The 20,025-nt window shown below is 36.6% G+C and overlaps 1 long non-coding RNA gene across 1 annotated transcript; it reads left to right on the top strand.

Moving 5' to 3' along the window:
• Positions 1-11,226: 11,226 nt before the first annotated feature.
• On the top strand, positions 11,227-12,909 carry LOC127902594 (uncharacterized). Its single transcript, XR_008055011.1, has 2 exons — positions 11,227-11,941; positions 12,171-12,909. It is a non-coding gene; the product is annotated as an uncharacterized LOC127902594 (long non-coding RNA).
• Positions 12,910-20,025: the final 7,116 nt, after the last annotated feature.

Genomic DNA, 20,025 nt, shown 5'->3' with positions numbered 1-20,025 from the left:
AGTTTAGAAGAATTATATGTTTGATAGTGGATAAATTAAGATCTAAAGTAAGACAAACTAATTGAGGAGGAGATAGAGAAAGAATAACTTTTTTAGAATTTTAAAATTATTACATTTTAGTTGGGGCTTATTATATAAAATGATTAAAACTTGTAGTTTTTATTATTTAAAGAAAATAATAGCGACTTTTAAGGAAAAGGCTAAATAAATTTTTTTAGAATTTTAAAATTATTATATTTTAATTGGGACTTACTGTGTAAATTTTTTGAAACTCATAGTTTTTATTATTTACCTTCAATAATAGAGACTGCTAGGTAAGATGCTAAAATTGGGTGTTTGGTACAATGGAGGAAAGGTAGTTTTGCCCAAAATGACTTATTTTTGTTATTTAATTAAGGAGATTTAATTTTACAAACATAAAATTCATTTGGATTGGAATGGTCCAATCCACATAATTTTTAACCTTTTCGGTGCTGAAGTTTAACCCCATGATCTCCAATTATATTTTCGGTTAATTTAACCTTTTCGGTCCAATCCACTGAGTGGTTTTTGCATCGGAGTGAGAGTAATGCTTTGCGAAAGCATGGGAAGAGACTTGATTTTAAAATAACCAACGATTTTGGTAAATGAGAATACTGCTATTGTGTGCTGTTGCAGCAAACGGTTACAAAGGCAGCGAGTGCAACAGTCGCTTGCTAGCACTGCTCTTATTCTTTCTACTTTTCGCTGCAACAACACAATTGCAGCATGCTACGAATGATGGAAAAATAATAATAATTTTTTTCATGATACGTATCAAGTGTTAATGTCGTTCTCTACGTACAAAAGCCCCCAGTCTTTGTTTACTTCCCTAGCAAGCAAATCAATTTTAAACATTTTGGACGCTTTTAGTCTCTTTAATTTCCAACATTAGCAAAAAAAACTCACAGTCGCACTCTATCTCTTGCTCTCTCAGCTCGACCTCGTTAATTCACGTGTACGGCAATATTATTCTTTTTTACTTTTTGCCGCAGCAACACACTGTTGCAGTATGTAAATGTAATGATGGGAGAAAAACTAATTCCAAAAAAAAAATAAAAACAAGAACTTGATGGAAAAAAAAAAAACTGATTGGTTTGGCATTCGGAGCCAGCCGTCCATACAACGATCGATATCCTGGTGACAAAATGACAAAAATTGTCCATAAGAGCCTTTCTCTCTCTCTCTCTCTTTTTGGACTTTTTATCCCATGCAAGCACTCTCACCAAACGTATATTCATGATTGATCCATTTTAGGCTAATCCATTTATCTCAAATCTCAATCATGATCACAAACGTTCTCCTGGGTAAATATTTTTTCTGATTATAAACCACTAATTTTAGTCGGTCAAACATTATTAAACAAGAGTTATGCTGTTTTGACAAAAGTTGGTTCACAAAATTTTGACAAAGCCCGCATTGCTTTTTGGTTTATTCACAGCAGCACACATTTTGACCCATTTGTTTCCAGTTTCAGCATTGAAACATAGCGCTATTAATAGTCCCAAATCCCAAGTACTCATTTTTGACTGAGTACTCATGTTTTTGAGAGACAGGAATATTTACTTTTTTTTTTTTTTTGCTGGTTGAATATTTACTTGATTAAGCTTACGATTAGAGATTTTATCCAACTTAAATTAACTTCAAGATTCTCTAACACTTCAAGTCATTAAGCTTGTTTCCAAAATTCTATGTACAAATTAATCCAATTAAGTACAGAATAACGTTTTCAAAGTTGCCTAGATCATAACTTAATTAATTTTTGTTGCATCAAATTTTATGTCTTTATTTCATCAGCTGGTCGTTGGAAAATAGCCCTTTGCTACTCTCACTTCTCTTCTTTACTCCAAGAATTTAATGATATTTGGGCAAAGCTATGTTGCAACATACGTTTGGTACCCCTCTCTTTTGTCTTTATTAAGGTTAATTATAATAATGTCCTGCTATTTGTTGTAAAAATAAAAATGTTAAAATTTTTTAAAGTTTTACGCATTAGTCCTACACCTACATAACATCATTTTTCTCATCCATTTTGCACCATCAATGACATCATTTTTCTCACCCATTTTAATTAAAAGGTAATTAAAATTATTTTCCACATAGAAACATAATAATAAAAAATTTTATTCTTATTTTTTAATTAATTACAAAAAGATATTTTGTATTAAAAAATATAGACAATCACTAGTGACCATTATTCTTCATGTGCAATGACATTATTAACCGAAATGGAACATGAAGGATTCCATTAGACTTGAAATTGGATGATTTACATAAACATAGTCTCAATGCTAGCAAATGGTGATATGTAAAGTTACATGCTCCTTCTAAAATAGGTGCAACAATAACTATACCATAAAAACACAAGGAGTTACATTACACTACCACCTTTTTTTTTTTTTTTTAGTTTAGAGACCCTCAAATTGGTTGTTAAAGGTAACGAACCTTAAAACGTGATGTAGGAAGCATATTAGATAAAATAAATTAAAATTTACTATAAATTATAATATTTGGGTCAATTTAAAATTTAGTATTTTATTAAGCTTGCTTGAGTCATATTTGTAATTCTAATCTAATTAGGATTTTAAATTATTTCTCTTATTTGAGAAAGATTAAGATTAAATTAGCTACTATTATATATGTAAGTTTGTTATTCTTAATTTATGATAACAAACACAAGCTTCTCATTAATAATATTCAATATTTTCACAATTAAGATATTAATCCTTAGTGGGATTTTTTTTTTTAATTTTCAAGACAAATGATATTAGAGCTTTTTTTGGTAGCAGGCAGAGCATTCCTGACCACCAACTCCGTACATTAGTTCCATCAAGTTAAAAAAAAAAACTAGCAAAACCCGAAGCCGCCATCACATCTGCCACACACGGCTATTGCCGCCACCAGTTTCTCTTCTTTTCGGTCAATCCTCTCTCCCATCTGAAAGCCAACACGCCGCCAATCATAACCCAACCCATAACACCACCATCCCGTCACCGTAGCCATGGGAAACTAGCCAAAACAGCCGCTGAACCACCACGAAAATCCGCCTCTCCATTCGCTACAATCAGCCGCGATTCACATCCTCCACCACCACTCATTCGTCCACCATCATCAGCTATTTCTTTTCAACCCACTCACGCTGCCAACCCCCAGCCGAATCGCCGAAAACCGAAACCAACCTCCACCCACTACATTAGCTCAACTTTTCGGTCAACTCACAACTATTTGAGACAAACCACCACCAACATCACACTCAGCACCATCAAATCTTCCAAATCCACCTATCCTAGGCCAATTTTTCGACCACTGTCGACGGCAAAACCAACTTTTGCCTATTTTTAATTTTGCCCCTTTACGTTTCTATACTTATACTATTACCTATAATTTTCTGTTCTTTAAAAAAAAACCCAAAAACCAAACAAACTTATAAATAAATAAATAAATAAATTAGAATTTACTAGGAATTATAATATTTGGGTCAATTTAGAATTTAATATTTTATTAGGATTTATCTTATTTTATTAAGCTTACTTGAGTCATATTTGTAATTCTAATTTAATTAGGATTTTAGATTATTTCTCTTATTTGAGAAAGATAAGGATTAAGTTAGCTACTATTATATCTATAGGCTTGTTATTCTTAATTTATGATAACAGACACAAGCTTCTCATTAGTAATATTCAGTTTTTTCTCAATTGAAATATCTTCTCTTTGGTGAGAGTCTCTTTCTTGAGTTTTCAAGATGTATACTAGAACAAAATTTATTATCGCTTCCACCCTACGTTAAAATGTCATCTAATCATAGGGTCTTATTCTAGTTGTTTGCATTGGAATGCTCATCTATCGCCGGCATATCTATTTATCCGGCAACATTGCCACCATTACATTGATCGGAGAATTTTGATTACGTTGATAGTTTTTGTTTTTCTATTCACTCATTTCTATTTCTTAGTGATGATACCGTCATTGTTGTCATTGATGGTGCAATAATTTTTAGCAATATTATTTTGATTTTTCATTTGATTTACAAAACTTAAATATTAAATATAATACTCAATTTCAGTCTCATACACTTAAATATTACTAATATTCAAGTTCATAGATGGATATTGAATAAATCAAATCTGGAGTATTTTAGATGGATATTATCTAATCTATTTGGTTCAGATACTTAGACATCCAACTTGAATGGATTTGTTTGCTCTTTCTAGTTGTTAACTCGATTAATAATTCTATTGGGTTTGGTTTTATAACTCCTAATACGATAACTCATTCATGACACAAATTAATTATTCAATTAATTATATTAATTGACTTCTATTTTAATTGATAGATATGTGTTGAATTGCCATCTCTATTGTTATCCATGTGTGATGTTAGTAAGAAAGAAGAAAGAAATAGAAAATACTTATTTTTAGTTTATTTTTCTAAAGAAATATTTAAATTATTTTCAAATAGAGTAATTGTTTAGAATTTTTTTACCCTTCTCTCAAGATAAGTTAATGACTATTTAAACAATTGGGGTGGAGTAACAAATACCAATTTATTTAAGTGTGCAATTAAATTACTATTTTTAACAAATACTAATTTATTTAAGTGTGCAATTAAATTATTATTTTTTATTTTAAGGACAAAAACTCATTGTTAAAAAAAAGATTTTACAAGTTCATAAACTAACATTTGATTATTATTAGTAAATTAACATATTTTTGCTAGTTAATTAAATAATTGATAGTATGTTTAATAAATATTATGTTACAAAAACAATTAACTATATAGAATATGAAATTAAATTTATTTTTGTATTTTGTATATTTCATCTACTTGAGATAATAAAATCTCTTGTGTTAAAAAAAAAATTATGGGTTTTGAACTTTGTTCACATAGGTGAGAGGAAATTGGTTGCCATTATGTTAAATAAAAAAAAAGATCATATTTATACTTATCGTTAATTATGGTTAGTAAATAATATACATAGTTTAACTATATAATAAAGTAGTTAATTTATTAATTAAAAATATATTAATTTAAATAGATATTAATAAATGTAAGAAAAAATCATTTAATTAGAAACCGAGTTCAATAGTTAAAAAGAAAAAGAGAATATTATGGACTTATACGTCATAATTTCAAAACTTTTGATTTTTTTTATTTCCCATGAACAATAAGGGTCTTTGTTGTTAATAACCCAATAATTACATCTCAGCCATTATGCAATTCTTACGTTAAATCCAACGGTAGATTTGAAAAAGACAAAAAATGGGGTACCAAATCCCAAGGGTATTGTAGCTGGACCCTACCATGGTAAAGAAGAAAACATAAATATAATAAATTTCTTTTAAGAGAATGCAAGTATTATTTTTCTAAGGTTTTATGTTTAAGAAATTAATCTAATTTATGTGGTTAGAAGACTCTCTATTTTTTAATAGTTTAAAAGAATTATATGTTTGATAGTGGATAAATTAAATATTGTTTAATACTTCCCTCTCAATTCAATGATTCGTAATGACGAATTAGATGATAAAACTCAAGTAATCATAAAACTAATTAAACCAATTTTTTGCCATCAAATATGACAAAAGGGCTCTGTTAATTGTTAATTTGTTATTTATTACACATCTGTAAAAACGTCATCACCAAGCTGTCCAATGTTTTTTAGGTCTTTGGTTCCAAAACACATGGTTACGTTCATTATTATGGCTTTTTTAACCTTTTGGGTGAAAGGAGGAGGAGACATTCACCGCACAAAAAGTTGAAATTCAAAATTAAAATAAGGATTCACTTTCCACGCACAAGTATGCAATAAAAATAAAAAAAATCACCCATTTGATTATTATTATTTACTTTTTTATAATTGTTTGTTGTTGTTAGTCTACCATCATCAGTTCAATTCATCATCCTATTAAACAAAGACAAAGCATCATCTAAATTCTCATTCATAAGTACATGTACTGCTGAATCTTTTTGTGTTTATTTTTGGCTTTCAGATCCATTAGATGAGCTATTTAGTTTTGACATTTCTCTTTTAATATTATGGACTCCTCACTCTGATGATGGGTTTGCATGTCTAGCTACTAGAACTGTTTGCTTGATTCTTTGAAGTGTCTTCCTCTGCTGGGTCAAGCACAGGGGTGGCTTTAGGTATAGGCGAACAAGGCAGTCGACTAAGACCTCATATTTTAAGAAGGCCTCATTTTTTGAGTATTTCCTTAATAATTCTCTAATTAATAAAAAAATTTAATACGTATTTTAAGAAATTAAGAGTTATTTTTGATAAAAAATCTATTTTTAGAAACCTTAATTTTAAAGAAGTATAATATATTATTTAACCATTAGTTGATTCATTATTATTATTTTCAAAAAATTATTTACCTTTTTAATTATTCAATGTTAGAATCTTTGATTTTTAGTATTTGTTAGAATCTTTGATTTTTAGTATTTCTTTTAATTTCTATTACAAACCTTATAATCTCAAGAATTAGTAAATGAAAAAAATTTCTTGTTTTTTTCTCTACAAAGAAAATTATTATATTCATTGGTTCATGTAAATAATTAGTTTCTTCAAATATAAAGTCCATTTTTATTTTTGAACATCAATTCATCATTTCAAAATTTTGTACTCTACCATTTTAAATATTCTATTTGAAAAAAATATTGTTTTTATTTATTTCTTTGTTTGTTTTTAACGGTTTTAATGGAATAAAAAAAATATCTTCTTGACTATTTTTTAGGTTTTATTTTTAAAATTTTTGATTTTTTTATTATTATTGAAATTCAAAAATTAAAAATGAAATAAATTTTAATTATTTTTATATATCTTTGAGTATTGAAATTACAAAATAAATAGAGGCCTCATAAGAAAATTTCGCCTAAGGCCCTTAGACTCTAAAGCCGGCCCTGGTCAAGCATCATTCACCACGTGGCACGTGCGACTTACATCCTCCAGCAGTTCAAAACAAATAAAAGATAGATCTTCGGAACTATCAACAGAAAGAAATTCAGAAAGCCCATACCTGACTTTGGAGGCAAGACTGGAGGCTAACCTGTTCATGGTATGTGGACTTGGGGACTACTATTCAGCTGAGATTCTATTTTATTTTATTTATTTTGTAAGAAAAAGAAAAGAGGAATAGTAGTTTATTTAGTTGAGAGTTTTCATTTTATTTTTTAAATAGTAGTTTAGTCGATGATGATTGTTTTGTGTACTTCGTGCCCGAGCATTCACTTCAGAAAAAGACGGGGCTATCCTCTTACATTAGATTTAACTTTTTTTCACAATGGCTAAAGCCTAAAAGAATCCAACATTTGCAAGCCTTCAGGACTAAAGAATACAACATACAAATCCTCTTCCAAGATACAAATACTCTTCCAATTCTGCTTCAACAGATGTTCTTAGTTCTTAATTTTTTATTCATAATTATTATTACAGATGGTTATTTCTGTTAAGTTTTATCACAATAATTTAATTAACATTTTTTTTTGTTCTGTTATAAAGTGTAATTATTCATCATCATCAATTTGCGTTGCCTGATTTGTGTATATTATATATTGTTGTTTTGTCTTGTATAATAATAAATGAAAAAATAGTAAATCGGCAAACAAAAATTTGGAGAGCCCTTGTTAAACCTTAGATTCAGGTCTTATATTTTTGTTTATATTAAAGTTGTTGAAAATTGAGGATATTATTATAACTATTGTCATTATTTTTATTAAATTCATTTTATTATCTTATTGTTAGATACTGATATTGCTATTTTGAATAGCCCCCTCTAGATAAATTGTCTACTTCTGTCACTATTGTCACCTTCTGATCCTTACAGCAACAATTCAAGCCAAGTTTTGGTTTGATTTTCGTGATAAAAAGTTGTAAGAATGTCCAAAAAGAATCTGGATGAACAAAAGACAGTTCATAAAATGCTTGAAGCTATTGGAAGAAGAGCTTGGAGAGAAACCATATTTTGAGGTGAAAATATGGAACCCGTATATGTGGTCATTATAACTGGTTATATGCCTATTGAGAAATGTCCAAATTTTCCACATAGAAACAGAGTGCTCAAAGCTGATTGAGAGGGAAAAATAGGTGCATGAACATGAAGCTTGAAAGTGGCTAAATCTCTTTCTACCGAGTAGGCGGGAAAATGTTTATGGCTTGATTTTGGCAGCAAAGAAGAAGAAGGGATTAAAATATAAATTTTAATATTTTTGTTCTTTCTTAGTGTGATCTTCTTTTATCATGCTTTTGTTGTAGTTGTTTTGATTAGCCTAGTCAATTGTAAGGATATGCTTCATGAAAATTCAATCATTTTGATGATATCTTGTGCAGATTTTGATGATACTTTCAACATTTGCTTTTGATGATTAGAATTTAAGAGATTTCACAATATTTTTTCTACGGTCCACTACTGTTTTGTTTAATGTTACTTTGATGAGGTAGAATAACGTATGACAACTTAGATTGTTCGCAAAAAGAGATCCAATTTCTGTAAAATGTTAACATCTTGTTATTTTATCCCATTCCTTTGGGAGAAAAAAGTACTGAATTAATGTTGTAACCTATTGTGAATTGCAGGGCATTATCGCTAAAATCATCGTATCAATTTGATCCCTCTTGCTTGAATGGCTTTATTTCTCACTCTCATTCAAAACCGACTTGGCCAAAATTCCATGAGTGTTACGGGGGGCATTCAAATCGGGTTAAATTCGATTGAACCCAATTTGAAATTTATTTTAAGTTTGGTTTGGTTGAGTTTACCCCTTAAAATCCTAGCAGATTCAAATTTAAAAACCAATCAATTTTTATTTCAGTTCAGGTTAAATCAGAACCGAATAGAAAAATCGATCGAGTTTGCTTAGAAAATAAAAAAAATACATAAAATTAGGAGAAAAAAAAAGGAAGCAATCACGCAATCCCTAAATCTAATTATCCTTCTCTTCATCTTTACTATGACAATGATGCATTCAGACACATAGTCACACACACCCAGCCCTAACCCTGCCTGAGCTATCAAATGCCCACGCTGCCACCACTATCAAATTCGTTCAACTACACCGACGCTACTTCTAGTTGTTCCTTCAGCCGATTTGCTTCTTTGTTCCTGCAAGCTTCAGCTATTTTCATCTTTTCCATTCTTAAGCCGATGCCCTTCCGCGTTCTAGCTTCTGTCGTCTCTACTGTTATTGCCTTCGCGTTCGTTTGTCGTCAACCCCACACGATAATTTTAAATTTACATACATTTTATAGTAATTTAAAATGGTGCATGAATGGGACAATTTTATTGTAATTCCAAATTTGTATAATGGCTGTTTGTAACTCAATCGGGCATGGCCAAAAGAACTTGTTGAGCATGCTTGGTCGGTAATTGATATTTGTTTTTCAATTTTTTGCATCAATGATCTGGAGTATTTGTGAAAATAACTCGCGGGGTACCCCAAGTGCACCTGAGGATGCTGCAGTTGTCTGGGAAGCTCTTTTGATGTTCAACTTATACCGGAAGATCTTCATGGGCTTTTTGTTTACGTTTGGTACCCTGGCTACTACGGGAATAGCAAGAAGCAGTGGAGTGTTCTTCCCGAGAGCCGCTAGTTTGAAACTTTGAACGGGTGCCCAATGGCTCGTGCTTTGGTCTACTTCCCTCCGGTATTTCAGATCTTGGTACGATTTGCTTCTCACCGCGTGGAGGCGGAACATCTTGAGTTACCGGGGAAGTGGTTGCTTCGGGTACCCAATATCCTACTGCCCTAAAAATTGCATGAGCTAAATCCTCAAAGTGTTTATGAGTAACGGGCTCCTCGTCGGGTTGAATACCAGCTAATTGCTTAACAGATTTTCCCTTCTCTAGGCGGGATGCCCTCCTTGTCGAGTCACCCCTCTCATCACTGCTGTGGTCCTCCGCTCCATCATGACCTAGCAATTGGTTATCAACGGGTACGTCGGGTGCCATGGTTGCGCAAGCACACGTACCGACAAGCTTAGCACTATGTGGGGGCTTTTTGCGTGCTCCCCACAGACGGAGCCAATTGTTTGCGGCTGATTTTGGGTTAACAAAATAAAATCACAAAACCAAGCCAAGAATAATAAATTTATTTTTGTTGAGGAACGGGGTGCCTCACTTGTTCGACGCGTGCAGGTTGTTTAGGCTTTTTGTGGAGAGAAAGAGGATTGAGATGGCGGTGGATATGGATGGGGTCTAACTTTAGGTGCGGAAGACTGGTGAAACTCGCCTTAAACCTGCTAAACAACCAAAAAAGAGGTCAGAGGTGGAGCCGAGGGTGGCCGGCGACCACACTCCGACACTCAAGTCAGAGTTGGGTTATCTCAGGTTAGAAAGCTTGCAAGCTCTCGGTTATGGAGGTCTTAAGGTTGAAGAAACCTTAGATTTTTGTGGTGTGTCTAAACTTACTTGATAAAAATTAAACCTGAGTATTTATATAGTGTATCCTGGTCGCCGTGCCACCTGGCGCTAATTTAGTAGTGTTCCATATTGTCATGTCAGGAATATTCTTATTTTCATGTGTGTGGCGGCTTAGGCGTTTCAAAAATATGCGTGGAGAGCAAGTTTGTGGCATATTCACGTGCTAGGTATAGTGGAGTGGTCCCGCGTACCTCTGTAATTCCGTTGTAATTTTGCAGGCGTAGCAGGAAAAGCTGGTGGTCCCAACTGTCATAATATCAAACTTTTGGCGGATTCGCTGGCGTGACAGGCAGTTGTCTCCTCTTTTGTGGCACGAGATTTCCCCACTGATTCTTTATTTTTTGACACGTATTAAACTGATCTTTTTGAGATTCGGGGCCCATATATCCCTTCACATATTTACGAAGACTTTTTTTATCCTTACATGATATACCCGGGGTACCCCTAGAGTACCTAGGGTAGCCGGGGTACCCAATGTATTCGAGGTAAGCTAATTTCTTAAATATCGACACGTGGCGTTTTATCATTGGCCTCGTATTTCCTTCCCAAGCAACATCCCCCTAGTTTCTTTGTGGCGAATGTAATTAAGGCACAAGAAACTCTTGGAGGAACTGTGCGTGACATGTGGCAATATTTATCTTTTTTTTTTTAAACACTGAACTGATGCCTGTCTTCGCGTCTCTCCAGCTTTTCTTGGGGAAGTGGTAACTGCTTGACACATGATTTGAATTTAAAAACACCATTCTGCAAAATTATTTAACCTCTCACTTCATGAAGTACGATCTGTCAGGTTTAATTAAACTTGTTCCACTCCTTTTATGTTACCACGTTATTTTAAAAATTCCAAAAAATCTCTCATCAAGTTTAATTGCCTCCTATGGCTTCTTCTTGCTCTGGTTTTTGAATTTCAAATCCAGTCAAATCTTTTCAATTACAAGCTTCACATCGTTTTGTTTTGTTTTGTTTTTTTTGACAAACCACCTTCTGCATGTTTTTATTTCCACTTTATTCTCTTTCATTTTGCAATCCCAAAATCTTTTTCTCTTCCTCTCCATTAACGCCTCCTCATCTCCCTTTTTTCTTCTTTATTTTGACTTTTATTTCTTATTCCTTCGGCTTCCATCTCTTTTTTCTTTTCCTTTGCTTCCTCTTGGCCCACCATCATTCTCTTTTTGCTTTTCTAATTTTTCTCTTTTTTTTATCTTCTTCGAGGCTCCATTAACAATTCTCATCCAGGTAAACAATCTTCATTTACTTCTTTTTTTCCTTTCTCTTTCTTGGCCCACCATCACTTTTTCTTTCTCTTTTTCTTTTCTCCTTTCTTTCAGTCAACTCTCCTTTTTTCTTTTTTTTTCTTTTTCTCATTTTCCTTCCCTCTCGGCTGCACTTCTTTTTGCGTGTTTCCGGTGGGCTCTCGGCGGTTGCTACGGCGGTCTCCAGTGCCCGATCTGCCCGGCGTGCGGCTGTATCTCGTGGCTTCGGGCCAAGTCTCCTTCCCGCGGGTTGGCGCGGTGTTTCCCTTCTCCCCCCCCCCCACATTCACTTCTTTTTCTTCTTCTCTCTTTTCTTCATGTACTGCGTTTTTTTGGCTTTTTTTATCATCCAGGCTCCCTTTGTTTTTTTTTTTTTGTTTATCATCCCGACTTCCTCTTTTTTTTTTTTTATCATCCAAGCTCACTTTCTTTTTATTCATATCATCCTGACTCCCTTTTCTTCTCTTTATTATTATTATTTGTGTAGGCGGCTTTCTACCTTAGCCACAGTCTCCGAGACTTTAGTGGCATCTCGGCTACACAGACAGAGGTAGAGAGGCTGCGAGGTGAGGTTAGGCTCGGCCAATCTCAGGAAGAGAAGCTGGGAGAGGAGGTCAGGGCTTTGCATAGGCACTTGGACGACCACGCCCGAGAGAACAGCTGAATGTTCAAGAAGTTAGAAGAGGCGGAGTCTAAGCACGGCAAGCTACTATCTCCTTCTCCCCAACCGGAGATGATGGACAAGGCCTTTACTCTTATCATAACTGAGGTCTGGAGCGTCAACCCAGAGCTAGCGGTACCCTGGGTGGAGAAATGGGTGGACAAGTCGGCCATCCTGAAAGCGATAGAAGACAAAAGGGTAACCCAGGCTCTACCATCTCACAGTCCACTGCGATCTTCGGGGGTACCCTAGGTACCCCAGGCGGATCTCCTTTCTGTTAGCGTTGTTCATGAGGGTAGCAACTCTTTGACCGCGAGTGTTCCTGTTGATACCCCCGTAGAGGGGAGTGATGGAGAGGATGTCCCCCCTTCTGCGTGATCTTGCTTGCTATTTAGAGTTTTATCCCATGATATTTCAATAGTTTTCTTTCCTTGTTTCTGTACCTTTTGTAGTTTGGTATCATGCTTTCGATGTGTTGGGATAATTGTCTTTTGGAAGGTTGCCTCGGCAATCTCGCTACTTGTTTTGCATTAAACTTCTGCAATAGACTTGATTTGGCATGTCATCGAATTCCTTGCTTATGATTGATTTGTGCAGATTTGTGGGGGTTCTTCGGGTACCCCCTGATGTGTTTTGGCGCTTGTGTGGTGATTCCCATAGATATGCTCGCTGCTCGTCTTAATAAAGATTATGGCATATCTCAAATAATTTAATAATTCGTGTATCATCATAATATAAAACGAAATTCATAATTGGCGCAACTAGGATATAAATAAAAATTATGGCGTATCTCAAATAGACTTGTGGAGTTTTTCGAGTACCCCAAGTACCCTCTTTTTTTACGAAGACTTTTTAACATAAGTCTTTTTACATAATTCGAGGTACTCGGAGATTTTACGTAAAGATTAAGGCCCGCATACTAGGATATAAATAAAGTCATTTGGTAAATATGCGGGCCTCAACTCGAGGTACCCCGCATAGATTGGGGTACCCCGTATAATTCGAGGTACCCGGCACGGTCAGAGGTACCCCGCATAACTCCAGAGTAACTCGAGGTACCTCACATATCCACCGTCATCTCAATCCTCCTTCACTCCACAAAAAGCCTAAACAGCCCACACGTGCCGAACAAGCGAGATACCCCGTTCCTCGACAAAAATATAAATTTATTGCTCTTGGGTTGGTTTTGTGGTTTTTTATTCATTGACCCAAAATCAGCCGTAAATAATTGGCGCCGTTTGTCGGGACACGCGCAAAAAGCCTCCTCACGGTGCTAAGCTTGCCAGTACGTGTGCTTGCGCAACCATGGCACTCGACGTACCCACTGATAACCAAATGTTAGGCTGTGATGGAGCGGAGGACCATGGCAGTGATGAAAGGGGTGACTCGACTAGAAGGGCATCCCGCCTAGAGAAAGGCAAATATGTTAAGCAATCAGCTGGTATTCAACCCGACGAGGATTCCGTTACTCATAAACACTTTGAAGATTTAGCTCACGCGATTCTCAAAGCAATAGGATCTCGGGTACCCGAAGCAGCACTTCCCCGGTAACTCAAGATGTCCCGCCCCCACGCGATGAGAAACAGATCATACCAAGATCTGAAATACCGAAAAGAAGTAGACCAAAGCACGGGCCGTCAGGCACCTGTTCAAAGTTTCAAACCGGCGGCTCTCGGGAAGAATGCTCCACTGTTTCTTGCTATTCCCGTAGTAGCCAGGGTACCAAACGTAAACAAAAAGTCCATGAAGATCTCCGGCACAAGTTGAACACCAAAAGAGCTTCCCAACCAACTGCGGCATCCTCAGGTGCACCTGGGGTACCCCGCGAGTTCCTGGAAAAAATGGAGTACCTCGAAGCTCAAGTGAAGCTCCTTTCTGAAAAACAAAACCCCACCAATGCTCTAGCACCAGTAGCGTATAAATAGTCATTCACCATGGAGATTCAGACAACGGTTCTCCCGGAAGCGTTCACCATGCCTCAAATACAACAATACTCGGGTACCTCGGATCCCGTGGAACATGCTGAGTTGCATCGTGACCAAATGATGATTAAAGGAGTGGGCGACAATGCTATGTACTGGATGTTCCCGCATACCCTCACCGGACCAGCCAAATTATGATTCCGATCGTTGAAAGTAGGTAGTGTATCCTTCTTAGACCAACTCCTAAAAGATTTTGTTCATGAGTTTGGTTATGCATCCGCCCAAGATATAACATCCTCCAAGCTTGCTTTCATCAAGTAAGGGGATTCAGAGCTTTTAGCCGAGTACATAACCCGCTTCCACCAAGAGGTGTTGCTTACCGGTACGTTTGGTCACCAACATACTCTCACTCATTTTAAAAAGAATTTGCATTTAGGGAAGTTATGGCGGTCATTTAAAAAACACCGCCCTCTTTCATATGGGGAAGCTCATTCTCGAGCCCTGCAACAAATAGAAATGGATGAGAAGTGTAACCTAAAGCGGGAAAGAAGCTTCAATGGACCGCCAAGTGCGAAGAGGCTTTTCAGAAGCTAAAAGAGTACCTCGTTAATTCACCGTTGCTCGCCAAGCCTAAGCATGGAGTAGTGCTTCTGTTGTACCTCGCTGTTTCCGAGCACGCCACTAGCTCGGTGTTGCTTAGAGAAGATGAAGATGGGGTGCAATGACCTATTTACTACACTAGTAGGGCAATGGTGGATGCGGAAAAGAGGTACCCCGCCACAGAGAAGCTGGTTTTGGCTTTGGTAATCTCTGTAAGGAAACTCCGGCCATATTTTCAGGCCCACACCATTGCCATTGTAATAAACCTTCTCCTTCAACAAATCCTCCAGAAGTTGGACATGTCTGAAAGACTTCTTCGCTGGTCTCTTGAATTGAGTGAATTCGACATCATCTTCAAGCCACGCTCAACTATTAAAGCCCAAGCCATCGTCGATTTCATTACAGAATTCGCCAATGACTCCGGGGGTGAGGAGATCCCGGGGTACCCGGGCGAAACTACATCAGCTATTGAAGAAGAGCGTGTTTGGAAAATTTATGTAGATGGTTCCTCCAATTTCGCACAGAAGTAATGCGGGAGTAATAATCATTGATCTGTTAAGGTATGCACACGCCCACACCTCCATTCTTTTACTTGAGCCAAGTAAAGAATAGATAAACGAAACGAGGTAGGCAAGCATGCCCATCTATTCGCATTATTTTATTAAATATTGATTAGAAGCGGATGGCAAAACAAGCATGTTTTTTACCATTTCTACAAGAAATGTGGGCCAAGAAGGTCCCTGAAAAACTCCACAAATCTATTCGAGATACGACATAATCTTTATTTTATCCTAGTTGTGTCAATTATGAATTTCGTTTTACCTTATGATGATGTACGAATTATTAAACTATTTTGAGATACGCCAAATCTTTATTAAGACGAGCAGTGAGCACATCTACGGAAATCACCACGCAAGCACCAAAAATACATCAGGGGGTGTCTGGGGTACCCGAGGAACCCCCACAAGTCAACACAAATTAATCATAAGCAATGAATTCAATGGCATGCCAAATAAAGTCTATTGCAGAAGTTTAATGCGAACAAGAAGCAAGATTGCTAAGGCAACCTTCCAAAAGACAAGTATCCCAACACACCGAAAGGATGATACCATACTACAAAGGTACAAAAGCAAAGAAAGGAAGCTGCTAAGACATCTCGAGATAAAACTCTAAATAGCAAGCAAGATCAAGCAGAATGGGGGACATCATCTCCACTGTTCCCCTCAACAGGGGCATCAACAGGAACACTCGCGGCCAAAAAGCTGCTACCTGCATGAACAGTGCTAACCGAAGGGAGATCCGCCTAGGGTACATGGGGTACCCCCGAAGATTGTTGTGGGCTGTGAGATGGTGGAGCTCGGGTTACCCTCTTGTCCTCTATCGCTTTCAGGATGGCCGACTTGTCCACCCATTTCTCCATCTGGGGTACTACCAACTCAGGCTCGACGCTCCAGACCTCAGTCATGATAAGAGTAAAGGTCTTGTCCATCATCTCCGGTTAGCGAGATAGTAGCTCGCCGTGCTTAGACTCCGTCTCTTCTAACTTCTTGGACATTCGACTGTTCTCTCGGGCGTGGTCATCCAAGCGCCTCTACAAAGCCCTGACCTCCTCTCCCAGCTTCTCTTCTCGAGACTAGCCGAGCTTAACCTCACCTCGCAGCCTCTCTACCTCGGTCTGTGCATCCGAGATGCCACTAAGGTCTCGGAGACCGTGGCTAAGGTAGAAAGCCGCCTACACAAATAATAATAATAATAAAGAGAAGAAAATGGAGTCAGGACGATATAAAAAAAAGTGAGAGGCGCTCACGTCATGACAAGCTTTGAGCACTCGGCTATAGCGCTCATTTAAGTCCAATCTATCCGCCTCCATGGCCATGTCAGTGGAAATGCAGTCGGAGGAATGGAGGAAGCAATCAGCCAGATGAGATATCCGCTTGTTTGCCACCGGGTCCAGCTCACCCTCCACAAGATCTCCAAGAGCTGTGAACAAAGAGCTAAGCTTCCTCTTGTGAGTAGCCGAGGTACCCCGAGAACCCCCAAAAGAGGAGACGGGCAATTTTTCCTTGCCGCCTGGAACGACAGGAGGTCGGTCACCTTTTGCTGAAGTACCGGAGGAGCTGCCGCTCATGCGACTGAAGAAGGTGTCAAAATCTTCGGCAAGAGGGTCCATGCCTATCCAACATCGAGTAAACAAAAAAAAAAGAGGTAAGACAGAGAGACAAATCAGAAAAATAAATAGCAGAGTCGTCACTAGCAAAAAGGCATATTAAGAAGAAACAAATAAGAGATGATCACCAAAAAAAAAAGAATGCATAAAAAAAAGTTTGTTCAAATAATGGGGGCACCCCACAGAGCCAATGAAGGCGGGGTACCCCAGCAACACCACATAGCCATACATGAATCGCCCTCCGAAGAAGACGAAAAACTCTCCTCAATCAGACCATCTCTCGCCAGCCGGGTAGTGCTTAGAACATCACCCTCACTCTGCAAAAACTGGAACTTCTCTATAACACCACTCACTTTCCTCCCCATTTCATGAACTGGGCATGTTCCCTTGGTCCAAGTGATGTATGGCAAAATCCCAAGAAACAATGAATAAGAAGAAAATTCATGTGAGAAATGTATATATACATATAAAGGGAAAGAGGAGGAAAGAAACACATACTATCTTCATTGAATAAGTTCCGAACTTGCACAACTTCATTCCCCGCTGGAATGCTCCTCCCTCACTCGCCCTCAGCCACAAACCACTCATATCTGTAGCCCTTTTTCAGCAAGGGATCTAGTCTCACTAAATTACTATGAACCCCCCAAGTAGCAAAATAAGCTACGGATAAACCAGCGGGCTTCTTCAACTGATAAAGACCCCTTAGATCTCCATAAGAAATATCCTCCCCAAAAATATCTAGCCACAGAACCTCCAGTCCTGTGAGCAGTCTCCAATCGGGTAAGGATAACTGTCCGGGAGCAATTTTCATCTCAGTAAACATTTTTCTAAAAAATGGCTGAAGAGGTAAACAGAGACCTAAGTCAAAAAGGTCAATATGAAAGGCTACACCATCGGAATGGGGGTGCTCAGGGCGCTCGCCCTTGCGAGGTCCCTAAGGTGGACAGAATGATGTATGTGATATTTAGCTCTAACTCTTTCTAAATCTCTCGGAGTAGCTAGCCTACCCCCTAGTGCATAGGGCTTACGAGCTACAGAGACAGAGGGGAAGATCAGGGGAGGTTCTGGAATGCTGACAGGAATAGGAGATTTGAGTCTGGAATTCTTTGCACAAGTTTTTCTATGGGCTGGCTTGGCTGGTTGTCTGCCTTTAGTCTTTGATTTTTTACTAGGTTTGGTTCGAGATAACTTCGAACTAGCTGAAGGGGACCCATCGTCGTCACTAAGGGATATATAAGGGGCTGAATTAGAAAGGGGAGCCTCCTCACTCATCTCCTCCGGCTCTCTGACCACATTACGACCCTTTTTCCCAACAGTTTTTCTCCCTATCTTGTTCCCCTAAAAACACAAGACACAAGTTGAAAAAGAAAGCCTCCACATCAAAACATGCCCCCACGACTTCAAACCTCATCCATCACAAGCCAAACACCAACATCCACCAATAAAAGCATAAACAAAAAAGAAAAAATACCAACACTTCGCATGAAAACCAGAAACAAAATCAAAACAATATTTTTCAGAATAAAGAAGCCAAAAATGGGTATAAAAATTCATACCAAAAGTAGCAAATTGAAGCCGCCAAAAAATGCAGATTTGAGGATAAATAGACTGTAAACCGCCGAGAGAAGTTGCGGATCGCCGGAAATTACTCAAAAGATGAAGCTGTGCAGAGGCGGTTTACAGTCTCTTTATCCTCAAATCTGCATTGATTTGTAATATTGTAGGAATTAATTCTATTAGGGTTGAATTACGTAAAGATTTCTATTGAGCCTTAATTATGTCAAATCGAGACTGGCTTATGAATCCTATTCCTTCTAGCCACCCCGTACAATTGAATTTCGTTAAAATAATACTTGATAAATTAATAATTATAATTAAATAATAAATTTTTTCGGTCCTAACTTAAGATCAACATAGTAAATTAATAATGCAATTATTTTATTAGATAATATATCTTTTTTTAAAAAAAAAATCTCATTTTTTTAGTAGTTTGTTTAGATTAGCTAAAAGTTTTCATGACATTACTTGTCGAACTCGTTCTTGCTTGTGGTCAATTGCTTGTGAAGAGGGTCTCGTTTCACCGCATTGATCTCGTCTTTGTATGAGTACGTACAATATGTATTTTGCTTTGAGATTCGTGTTTGTTTTCAAGTTTCATCTCATGAGTTAAATTTTAGATTTTTTTTTTCCTTATATACTCAATTAGCATGTTTGAATAGTAATGTGTATGTGAAAAGTTACACGTCATTTATGATTATAACGTTCTTTGTGCCACTTATGGCGCAAATGAAATTTTTTGATGTGGTAACAAAAAGTTATTTATATTTGCAATAAATTATTTTTGGCCGAATGGACATCTCCGAATTCAAGAATTAATTGTTGAACAACTTATATAGAAAACTTGTGTGTACCACAAAATTAGTAATATAACCACACGCAAATTTTATAAATTTGTTATCTTTTTTTTTTTACTGAATATAAGTCGACTGTCGAATTCATTTTTTCCATCACTCTCAGTTCCTCACTTTTATTTTAATTTTTCATTTCTTCTTTCTCACTCTCAGATTTTCTTTATGTTCTTTATTCCGAGCCAATCCCGACTTTGGTAGCCCACAGTTCAATACTCAAAAGAATAAATAATAAATTTTGAGTGGTGATATTTGACCCCCTCATTATATCTCACTAACCCCCACTAATTACTTTTATATTAATACCTATTTTATTCTTATATGAAATGACTTAAAAGGATAAATAATTTTTAAGTACACCTACATAATAATTTCTATTAATAATTAGTAAAATTAGTCTAATTCTTTAAACCCTAATTTCTTTTAACTTTTTATTTTCTTTTGGTGATAATTGATTAAACCCTAATTATAATGATCAATAATATTCTTAGCCAACAATAACGTTCAGACAAAACATCTTCGAACAATCCTTGAGAAATGGAAATTCCCTACAGGCATCATAGATGAAACAAAAAACCATAAGG

This window comes from Citrus sinensis, chromosome 5 (assembly GCF_022201045.2).
Source record: "Citrus sinensis cultivar Valencia sweet orange chromosome 5, DVS_A1.0, whole genome shotgun sequence".
NCBI lineage: Eukaryota > Viridiplantae > Streptophyta > Magnoliopsida > Sapindales > Rutaceae > Citrus > Citrus sinensis.
The sequence above is the reverse complement of the archived record's forward strand: the minus strand, read 5'-3'. Positions and strand labels throughout refer to the sequence as shown.